The sequence below is a fragment of the Aulostomus chinensis genome, chromosome 6 (genome assembly GCF_037954235.1).
Source record: "Aulostomus chinensis isolate RoL2024-O1b breed Wild chromosome 6, RoL_Achi_v1.0, whole genome shotgun sequence".
Taxonomy (NCBI): domain Eukaryota; kingdom Metazoa; phylum Chordata; class Actinopteri; order Syngnathiformes; family Aulostomidae; genus Aulostomus; species Aulostomus chinensis.
In genome coordinates, this window is record NC_141325.1 from 26352644 (window position 1) to 26365057 (window position 12414).

Below are 12414 nucleotides of genomic sequence, written 5' to 3' on the forward strand. Positions count from 1 at the left end.
TGGGTTTATTTGCAAAGTCCTGGGAGTGAATTTACTGCTGTTTCAGTAATAAAACGGCATTAACAGAATACAAGGCCAAGATAAACCCCCCCTAAGTAGTTTCTTTTACATTCTACCCCTATGAGGTGCGACTTCAGCAGGAGTTTGCATTTTTGCAACTCAAGCAACTCTTTCAGGATTTTTTTTTCTTCCTTTAGCATGACATGATCCAGAGTTATTGCTTCCTGTATCCACAGCCATGGAGTGTTACCTTGGAGCTCACATGAGTCTTTAAACCAACCCTGTTCTTATTCACACTTTTAGGTCACTTTAACCAGGTGTAATTAAAGTAGCGAAAGTTCTTTACCTGAGGTTAAAGTTAGGAATAACTGAGGAATTCCGTCACAGAGCACAATAGCGGGTCGTATAAAACTCACTGTATAATTAGACACACAAGAAAATAATTATGCAGCTGGTAAGTGAGAGGCCATCTCATAAAGACAGAGAGGAGGGTGCAAAGCTATTCAAGTCAATTATAAGAAGTCACTTATGTGGTTTCCTGTACCTGGGAGATCTGTTTTCAATCCCAAAAGCGCTCGGCTTAATGTCAACGTGATCTCAAGTCAGGACAGGCTACACCTTCGATGTCGTCCCTTTCGACGTCCTGTGGTATTGTTTGTCCAGTCGCACAGGAACACTACTTTTTATTGTTTGGGGAGTAGCCTCGTTTCATTGAAATTCACAGCCGTTAACGTCTGTATAATTAACTCCAGAACACGAGGTGGTTACCGGTGGTTGGCTGGATGTTTACAGTAATGCTCGACTTAGAAATGGAGGGAGTTTGTTTGTGCGTCTGAAGGTGCGCGTCCAAGTCTATGCCAATGACACGCAAGTGAGATCTGCATTTTTCATTTATGACTAAACACAGATTGACTGGAGACAGCATTGGTTACCAATATAATACAGTGTTTCCTGCCAAGACATTTAGGAGGCAATAAGTCCAGCATGCACCCTCGCTGAACAGGGCAAATACCACAGCGCAGTAATCACTGGCAACTATTGGTGAAAACATAAAATCCTCTTCTTTAGGGAGGTAGTTATCCCCCCTTCAAGAGAAGGCTACATTTTGAGATTATGTTTTTGAGAAAGAGATTATCCCTTTGTCTCCCTCTTTCTTTGCTTTCTTTTTTAATCTTCCTAAGAGCAGCTAACAAGAGGCAATAAAGCATCTTGAGGGAAAAAGTCGAAAATACTGAGGTGGGCATAAGTGGGTGTAGTGGAGAAGGCAAGAGAGAAAAAAGGGCCTAAATTAAACACATTTGTTTCTGCTCGCACATACCACAAGTCTTATGAAAACAGAGGGCTGATTGTGTTCACTTTGCAAGTACCCCACCACCACCTCCACCACCACGCCACTCTGCCCTCCCCTCCTCCTCACCACCATCTAACACCACCCAGCTCCCCACCCCCATGTCCTGAGCAGCAGCCCCCCCGCTCACGCACACACACATATACACACACAGCTGCCTGCAGATGCCTCCTGTGTTTGCTCTGCGAGTGCGAGCACAAATCTCCAGGCCCGCAGACTTCTGGGCCCTGCCTCATCTCACTTTTTACTACCTGACATCCCTATCACCCCACTGCTGACACCACTCGCCTTCTCCACACGGCCTGCCCCCACCACCTGCACTACGGCTCTGTCCTGCTCAAATACACGCACATACACACACACACATTTACACAACCGCAGGTATGCTCTGACACTCAAGTCCAGTTTGAAGACATCGGGAATGAACATTTAAGGGGCGATGACAGAAAATGTGCCGCGTGCCTGTCGCAACAGAAGAAACATGTGCAGCTTTGTTTTTTTAAAAAAAAGATTATTTTTCTCTCATCTGTCATCTTTTAAGTTTAGTGATCCTAACAAAGAAAGAACAACAAACAAAAGGAAACCATTTTGCTATGAATGCTCTTCTCGTCAGGAGGATCTGACTGAATATTCCCCAACGAGGATTCCTGCCTCCACAGAATGCGACACAGCGCCCAACTTACCACCATGACATTCCCCAGGATTAGTTATGCGTATTGTCAGCAGACTGCAGGGAGGTCTGGACAGTTGCCAGAACATTTTATACCTGAAACATTTGTAAAAGTCATCGCCTGCAATCTAGAGGCTTCATTTTCATCGTGCTGCACATGTGATATTGAGCGCTAAATCACAGCCCAGTGTTAGGTTGGAGCTATAAATTGAATTCGCGCTCACATCTTGGGTTCATGTTACATGTCTCAAACTTTTAAAAAGTACGCATTTTACTGTAAAAAAAAAAAGGATAGGTTTAACAGAATAGTAGAAGCCTTTAGAGGAGTCACATAGCGAGACAAGGTTGTACCTCCTCTATAGTGACAATAGGGAGACTAAATAAAAGCCTTAATCCTCTAATTATGTGAGTCTTTCATCTGTTGATATTGTACAAACTTTCTTTCCCACAGTTTTGGACTGGACATCAACCCAATCAGGCTGTTCCAGTTTTCTAAAATCTCTCCGTAACATTAAGCAGGCCACAGAGACCTCAAGGACAAACACGCTATTTTAAACAATATATACAGCTGCTGCTATCTTTCCGTTTCACTACAATCTAATAAGGACGTCAAGGTGATTATGATCCTGGGCTGCTGTAAATATCAGATTCCCAGGGACATAGTTTAGCAGAGTCCCCTTTCAATTACACAGGATCCAGGAATGCAGAGCATGAACCGCAGTAACAGGGAGCTGAAGACAAATGCTCTCATCCCATTTTGGACGTTAAAGTAACACTCACATCAGGCCACAGAAAAGCTTTTACGAACAGAATACAAGTAGGAGAGTTTGTCTTTCATGAGGAGCTGTTTCTGCAAAAACCCAAATCTGCGCCACAATTGAACAAACTTTTACTCAATCCAAACTGCACACTTCTGCAAACAATTAAAGTTAACCCAGGAACTGTACTCCACTCAGAGCGAGAGACTGAGACAGACGGGGAGAGGGAGAGAGAGAGAGAGAGAGAGAAAGAACGAAGGGGGAGTGACTGAAGAAGGAGAGAGGTGCTTGTGCACAATTACAGCAGGGATTTATGGCCTGAGAAACAATTTATAAATCACAGCGCCTGAGCTAATGTGCTCCAGATTGTTCTCCATGCAGCTGCAATTTTGGTCTGCGTGAAACGGCATAATAAACCTGGCTGGAGGACATGTTTGGGTGGTGGTGGGGCAGGGAGAAGTTGAGATTGTGGGTGGGGGCTGATGAGGGTGAGGCCGTGGACTCCTAAAAACTTTCAGAGGTGTTTTGAACAAAGGAAATGGTTCCTTTTTTTTCCTTACAGCCAAATGTGAGATTTTGCTGAGGTGCACTTCTTTAAAGTTAAAAAAAGAAAAAAATATGACTAATGATACTAATAAGGTTTTCTTGGGTAACACCAACACAGTAGCTGGACAGCACATACATTGAAACTCTTCCAAAAGAAGAAGTGTAACTGAACCGTTTCCACTACAAAACAATTAAAGTATCAAGCCTTCTATCTAAACCAGATTCATGACCTCGTTGTAAACTACTGACAACTCTACCCTGCTAATTACATCTTGACTTGAGCAAAAAATTAATTCTAGATAATAATAAGGACAGACAAATGTTGCAAACTGATCCCGTCATTGTGGGCACAGACTGGTGTGGAAGAAGAGATCGGATGTGCCGAGGAAAGCCTGGGCTTTTGTGACCACTCAGCCAACTGGCCCTGAACCTTGGCCTCTAACCCTTCACCCTAGGGGGCAAACAAAGCTCTGAGTGACATCTGAAACTAGACACTCTGTGGGGAGAGAGTGTCTGGACAGGACTCAAATAACCCCATTAGCTCTGCAGAAAAGATTTATGGCTTTTTATTCAGCACAGTCGCACAGATCTGTCAGAAATAATCAGCTAGAGGTGGCCACCGAGACTCGTCTTGTTTACTTGTCAATATCTCCCATCTTGCATGCAGATAAACAAAAATTTTCCGTAATTAACGTCTCTGAGTGGATATACACACATATGCCTGCAGTTATCAAGCTAAACTCTGCTTAATAAGAACAACATGAGACTAATCTTCAGCTTTAGGAGGCTCGCTGATGCATATTCACCACCACCTCAGAAGGATTCTATACGATGGATAAACAGCTCCGGCATTACTGTAAACAACAACTGAGAGAAAAGTTGATGGCAAATGCGCGGCGTTGAATGTGAGCCTCCGTCACCAGAATGCTGAAAGCCACTGTAGTATTTAAATCAGGCAAGGAGAGAGGAAGACTGGGCCAAGCATTCTGTAGCTCAGCTGTGAGGCTCTAAGCCGTTGCCCTAGGGTCTTTGTCCTGCCTTTCAGGGCAAGTCTGAGGTAGTCAAAGACCCTATTCATGACCGGCGCTCCCCCTGCCAACACACCCATACAGCCCCAGTCAAGTCAGCCGAGAGCTATAGAGCCTTCCCATTTCACACGAGAATCAGACCTGCCCCTAAAGCCTGCTTCAGGGATTTCCAATAGCCAGCCCCTCCAACCCATGTACAAATCAAACAAAAGGGCTTCTTGGCCTATTTCATGTCATATAAGGCTGATTAGATCTTTTTTTTTTCTAATGTAGCTATTCTAAATTGGAGGCAAAAAAAAGTCAGTCACATTAGTAAGGAAACGGATGAGGGATTATATCAGCGGAGATGCAGAACCACGTCCATCATTACCATCCAAAACAAGATTCACCCCAAGTCAACACTTGTGTTGACCGTGTGCCACCAAAAAGGAAAAAAGAAAACAGCAACTCATGTATGTCAAACCATAAAGTCTTCAAACAAAGAAACCTAATCATGCCGAGGCAGCCACAAGGGGAATCTCGCTTTAGTGTCTTATGGCTGAGGAGCACAAGGTCCCTTAACCACAACCATTACTCATAACTAATCAAGTGCATTACCTCATCAGTTTCAACTGAGAAAGATAAGGTCAGGAAAGAGCGAGCTCTTATGGCTGCGCCCGATGAAAATGCATATCAGCCCATCAGAAGTTTGTGCTGTGTGTTCTAACAGGATCCACAAGTCTGGTTTGAGATGTGGAGGCTACACATTTTACATGACTCTGCTGGGCTTTAATCGAATTTGATGCTCTGCAGAACATTGTGACTCCTTAACAAGTACAATTGGTTTATGAGTGTAACTGGGGGAAGTCGGGGGCACCCAAAGGTTAAGTTATTATCAATATCAGGAGAGAAAGTCCGATCTCATGGGACATTTGTAGTCAGAAGCAGGACAAGTCTATTCTTTGTCTGATAATACTGAGCTACGCTCCAAGATCCATTGTTGCTTGGCAGCAACTCGCCTGATAAAAGAACAGACTAAATACTTGAAAAGTGACAACTTTGTGGAGAATTTTTAGACAATATGGCAGCCATGTAGGAAGAATATGTCATATATACACTTCTTGCGAGGTATCGTGCAAACCACCATGAGGGTATGTTGACACTAAGAAGCTCTTTAAACCAAAGATTCACAAGGAAACGAGCCGAGACTTGTGACGACTTGCCATGCAGGTTCTGAAACCTGCCAGTTTATGCCACTCTAACAAGACAAAACAGCTCATCGTGTCTATTTTTCTTCCCACATTCAGATTTTCAGACGTGTTTGGTACTAACTACTCCGTATGTTTACAACTATTAAGAAAACTATTGTGTCTAAAACCGTGCTTCAAAAGTAATGTCAACATACTGATCGGACTGAAATCATACTTGTTCAAAGTTGAGCTAACTTATCAAGATAATGCGATCAGGAAACAAATGACCCTGTTCAGTGCACACTTCAATCAGCGGTTGTACTGTATGACATCTGCAGTCTCGCAGCGATGCTAACCTCACAGGTAAGACGCTGTCTGGTTTTCTTTAATAGTCGATCTCACACAGCTCGTTTTAGTATGTGATCCTAAAGATGATCTGGAAGAAAGTCGGGTTGTAACCTGCTGGAAGGGGGCCGCCCACTACCGTTCAGGATGCGGATGTACTCCGGCCATTTAACGGATTCTTTCTTTGTTTGTGTACATTGGCATTGGCATTTAATGGAACAACAGTAGTCCCATTAAATGCCACAATCGAGCTTTTATAAGCTCGACTGCAGCTGTGCACGTAAACCCATCGGTGGCTCAACAAGTCCAGCGTGAGTGATTTCGTCTTGTCATGACTCTTTGGTCTAAGCTGACCTGAGGAAACACTATCTCAGTATACATGAAGTTGTTGCTGGTTTCATTTCCTCTACCACTCACACACCCACTCAATTACAAACTGAAACGCCCAACATCAATAAGACAGTTTAAAACATCTATTTGTACCAGTGTTTTAAACAACACAGTCGCACATGTTCCGCTTATATAATACACTAAAAATAAACTCCCCGTGGCCCCTGTTAAGATTTATGTCGTTAAACATATGATCCATTACATACACTACATTTACAGAGCCAAAATTTACAACACATTCTCCTAGTCTCATCAGTTACAGCTGCAGGTTGGGAGGAAATGCAGGTCTTAATTCAAAGCATGTGGGGCTAACATGGTGAACAAGAACGATCAATAGTTGAAAATAGTGGTCAACCAGTATGGCTACGTCAGCGAGGCAGGGATTTAGAGAGCGGGTACACTGTTGTAAGGGATCCTTTTTTTAAAGTCAATAACATACAACAACTCACTTATAACAACTTCATACTAATTAATTTAATTAAACACTGTGGAAAAACATGAACAAAAGATAAAGTTTCTGTGTCCTGAACAGCATTTACCAGCAGATTGAAGCATCTGCGTCTTTCTGAAATAGAACAAAAATTGTGTTAAAACTTAAAACAATGTCAATGCAGTTTTTTTTGTTGTTGATGAATTGGCCTCATGAGCAAGGGCATCAGCCAAAACCAATTATCTATCAAGTTGCTATTAATCATCTATTAATCAGGGCTATCACAGGAGGTCTCATGATGTTATTTTAGTTAAAGCAAATTCAAGCAAGGTGTGTGTGTGTGTGTGTGTGTGTGTGTGTGTGTGTGTGTGTGTGTGTGTGTGTGTGTGTGTGTGTGTGTGTGTGTGTGTGTGTGTGTATTTGTGTGCAGTGGGTTGCACGTGTATGCAGGTGCAACATGTTGACGTGACATGTGGCAGTCAGGGGACATACGATGCACCGGACCAGCTCCACCGTTGCAGGAAGAAACCCAGTGGGAAGCAGCCAAAATGATTTATAACTTCAACATGAAGAACAGCTGCTCTGCTCCCTGTCAACTAACCTCCTCCTGGACGGATATCATCCACTTCTTAATTTAGTATGACCACTACAACCTCGCTGTTAGCCATCTCCGCGCATAGAGAGGGCTGTAATTGAACTGAAGCAAAGCCCAGTGCAAATCTTAGTAGTTCTGATGCTACATGTGCACGATCTGATAACCTCCTGCTGTTCGCTGCTTGGACTGTGACTGTAAGGGAATGGTAAGACGTTGTGGTCTACGGCGGAGAAGCTGTGCTCTGTGGGAGACTGAATCCCTCAGATAAGTGAGTGCCTCAAGGTCTGGACACCGGCCCACCTCAGGATAACAGGCGAAGGAATAGCAGGACCCGTATCTGCCCCAGTTTATGCTCCCACCACCACATCTCATCAACAATCTCTCCCCTTGCCTGCTCTCCTTCCCTGCTCTCCTGCTGCCTACAGTGCTTAAACTGAAAACAGCTGCTTGGAATACCAGACTGATGAAACCCTGTTTAGAGCTTTTTCTTTTTCCTCCTGCTGTACAATCACATTTTATTAGCATGGAGAGAAGCGTTTAAGGTACAATTATGGAGGGAAAGCATTTCTTTATGTGAACTAAACAATAGTGATTATGGCTCTGCAACCAGCCGCTTACACAGCGCAGGATACAGTTTCATGTCACCGCACACCTCCCACCTACCAATCAGATACAAGCAGGACCGCAAGCGGGGAAAACTTCATTTTTTGATACATCCGTTCATCATTTAGTCTTCAAAACATGGTTTTTCACTAATCAGGCTTCCATCAACAATTTTTCATACATCACATTAGAAAAGTTGGAAGGAAGCAGCAAAATTAGAAAAAGCTCTCTCTTTTTTTGCAAAAGCTTTTACGCTCAGTTGATGTAGCTTTTTCCTTTTTTTGATACATGTAAACGTACAAAATGGTCCAAGTCCATGCAGCATGTTCAGTACGAGCTGGAACTTCTTCTACTCTTTTTTTTTTCTTTTTTTTTTCAGCCACAGCCATGAGTAACTTTACCTACACCGCCACCTTATTTGGTTCAAACCAGATGACAGGCACGCACCTAATGCACATGTCCTTTTTTTATGACATTTTGTTTTGGTTAAGAACTGCTTATTTGATGCTTTTTAGTGTAAAAAAAACAAAACAAAACAAAACATTCATCACTGAGAAACAAGACAAAATTGTGACTGATTTCTCGTTTCCTGCCTCAAGTGATGTCAGGATACTGGTCCCCAGGCAGCAAGAACCACAAACCCCTGATAAATCCAGGAGCTCCACCTCCCCCCACCCGTCCATCCTCACTACAGACATGACTAAGCTGCTATTGTCATGACACATAATATGTGTCTCTCACACCTCCATCTCCCAGATCCTGAATGTCTACATGGCAAGATTTTTTTTTTTTTTAATAATTAGCATCTGTGGAGGAATGGAGATAACGCACTTAAGATTTCCATTGCTTCAGTCCCAGCCTTTCACTCTGAGCCCCATAATTGCTCAACCTTACATTGACCGTCCACACCGCAAAGACACCACAACTGGTGTTGTCGACTGATAACGCAGAACATGTGTAGACATGATCACTAGTTTCCACTTGGTGTAACGCGATTTGTTTGACACGTTTGATATCTTTCTCTGCAGTGAGAGGTTTCTGTTGTTTAGATGTTAAACTTTTTTTCAAAGCAACTTAAACAACTTCCTGAAGTGAACTCAGGTGAGTTACTGATGTTCACCTTTGGCATAGTGTCTGAAACACGCATCAACAAACACAAGTTCACCCAAAATTTTCATTTGGAAAAAAAAAAAAAAAAAAACGAAAAAAAATTATGTATCAAAACCCCAAACTGCACCGTAGCTCAGGCCAAACATAGCAAATGAGAAAAACACATGAATTGATAAAAACATATTTGCACACATTCATCTTGGCACATCAAAGGGATTCATTGATGTCACTGAACATGGGGAGTCTGCGGCTGGAGAGGGGAGAAGGGGAGATGTTGGTTATCCTTTCCTCAAAGGGTGCTGCGATGCTCCTGATGGGCCCTGCGCTAGAGAAGCCAGAGAGCACTATAAACAGAATTGCTAATGTCAGGCGGGCGGGTGGGTGGGTAGGTAGCGAAGTAGCAGGCTAACGGGGTAGCGGGAGGAATTGACGCCAGCTCATGCTTTCCACAGAGACCTAAGAGGGAAGGATACAGACCAGGACTGACACCATTTCTACACAAGTGCTGTATGACAGCGAGCGTGACTATCGTCTGCCTGAAAACAACGCTTGTTCTGAAGCAACAGATTATTTAGGTGGATGCCTTCCGGTTATGACTTCAACATGTGAAGACATGTGAAATGGAACATTTGGAACATAGTGGGGCAATATAATTACAACTATAAACTACTTTGGTTTGTGTTGCACTAATTAGACCTAATCTTTATTACCCCTGTGTAGTATAAAAGTAATTGCTGAGACATGTGGAAAATGCAGGAAATTTCACTGTAATGAATACAAACGCTCCTATTTTAACATGTAATTGTATCCAAGTACACAGTAAGATTTCAAAATAAACCTTTTGCCAAATTTAATATCCTCAAGCTTCACATTAAGTTCAGGCAGCCATGGTGCTTCTGTGGCTGCTGGCGATCTGTTTTTAATTGAACAGTGCCACTAAACTGATGTAGATGTGTTTGCCTTTGAAGAAAAAAACCTTTAAAAACTATATGCCAAGTCAAAAATGTTAGCTCTGTTGACACAGCGCTTGGCTGAAAAAATATTTGCGCGCTAACATTCAGATTACTTGCAGCAGTGGAGTACAACACTGAGGGTTGTCAGAATGTGAGCGCCGTACACTGTTGCCTCTGTTACACCTGAAAGCCCCATCACCACCACCCCAAACCCTCGCAGACTCTACGCACACAGACACGCAGCACACATGCTTGCATGCGCGCGCGCGCACACACACACACACACACGCACCAAGGTGAATGAAATGCTAAGTGAGTAACCTGATGAAAAGACACCTCCACGCAAACAGCCTTTGCTTATGTAGGGAGAGGCCCTTTTATTCATCCAGACAATGTCTCTGTTGACTTTTCTTTGTCTGCACATTTTTAAGCACCAAAAGCAACAGAAAGAATGGAAAAAAAAGAAGTCAGAGAGGTATGCTATTGTAGCCACTGACATGTTCAAACTTATACAAGCTCTCCATTCATATCTCAGTCTCAGACAATATTCTATTCAACAATCATGCTCAGGAGTTGGAGTGTCCCACTGTGTATTTGATGAAGATATATTTGAGCTGCAAACCTCGCTCTCGCTTACTCGCCACTTCTCACACACAAGAGGCATTTCGCTCTTTAGTGGCAATGATGATGCACTCACAGAGTTATCTAAAAGCGCTGATGAAGCTGTCAGAGGTGGCATCAAGCAAGAGTGTATGTTCACAAATTAAATCCGCCGCCCGTCTGTCACTACGGGAACAATGATCGCATCAAATGAATTGACAAACAACAAGCTGGATTTGTCTGCCTGACTTCGTAGGGGGAGAAAAAAAAAAACAACCTCCACCCGAGAGCAGGCAGAAGTCTGGTGGAACATCTCTCCAAACATAAAACCTCCTCCTCAGCTCTCGGTGGATTACAGCGGAATGTCAGCTCTGAGCAGGCTTTAAATCAGTTATGCTTGGCCCTCAGGGGAACTCTGCGCTGATCCCATGTAGGCCTGTCTCTCATTGCTCATGATAGGGTTGCCACATCCAAATTTAAAAGTTGGGCCTCAAATCATGTAGCACATCACGGAGTGAAATCACTGCCTGACTCTTGAGCAACACATGTGTTATTCAGTAGTGTGTCCTTTCAGATACACGTACGGAATAAGTTAGTGTGGAAGTTCACCGCTTGAAAATGACACAAAACTACTGCTAAGATAACTGTAAATAGATACAAGTAGCATTTAAAGCTGAGTGCCTCTCACACACTCATGCATGCAATATTTACATGACTCTTAAATCTATAAACTGCAGCTGGAAATGAGAACGGTGGATTCTGTTACCTGGTATTAACCACGTGGTCTGTTTGGGAGACGCAGCACAAGTACTAACACATACCACACCTCACTTGCAAAACAAATCAGTCAGTCTCAATACAGCTTCCCGCAAAATAATCAACCATTCGCAGGCGTGTTTGTGTCTTGAGGGGTGACAACACATATTTAGACGCACTGGGAGCCAATCTTATCTCATGTGCTCCACATATGTGATAAACCTAACTGTACGACTCATTAGTCAGACTCCGTTGTTGGCCAGACGTAGGTGGAGGCTACTGGTAAATAAATGCCAACCAGAGCTACACTGAATCTCCTCCACAGGTGTAAACAAATCAAATCCTGAGTTCAAGCCAAACAAGGTACTAAGTCTCATCAATCACAGTCAGTCTATTCACACTGAAGCCACAAGCACTGTGCAATACGGAGACCTTGAGACCTCTCCTAAGTATGCCAGCCATTGTCTGCTAGCGTTCTTTCTGCCACGGTGATGACTGACGCAGTCAGCTCCCTCTGTCCCATTGACCTCATTCCTTTTTTGTCTAATATGGAGGAATTACGCACAGAGATTCAACGTATGGAAGCACAAGGAAGTGACATACACCCCCCCCCCACCCCCAACTGATGACATTCGCTCCTTAAAACATGTGCCAATATTTCAATCACAGTTAAAGACCCTGCATGTTTGTCTCTGGCATGTGAAACAGTCATAGAAACAAGATAGACGATCTACAAGTTGTACCAGCAAGTGCGAGCGGAGTAGCCATTTAGTTAATGAGCCCCAATGGAGACCTCCAATGAAGCCATCAAGACTGCTCAGAATAACAATGGTCAACTAACGCCTTTCTAATTGAATGGAAGATACGGGGAGGCGAGGGGAGTGGGTCTGGAACAGTGAAAAGACTACAGAAAAAAAAAGAAAGAGAGAGAGAGGGAGGGAAGGGGGGGATCTTTTCAGTCCGATGCCTGCCAGGCCTTAACGAAAGTACTTGTTTTTTTGGGGGGGATGTGACAAGGATTGGGGGATGGACAAACTCGCAGTAACACAGCTCTCCAGCCGGGATTATTTCAAGGAAGTTTGCATAGTCCCATTTAAAGTGAATTATCCAGCA

General features: G+C 43.4%; 1 protein-coding gene across 2 annotated transcripts in view; it reads right to left on the reverse strand.

Moving 5' to 3' along the window:
* tcf7l1b (transcription factor 7 like 1b) overlaps window positions 1-12414 on the reverse strand; it is a 34948-nt gene that overhangs the window by 20392 nt on the left and 2142 nt on the right. The window lies entirely within an intron of this gene.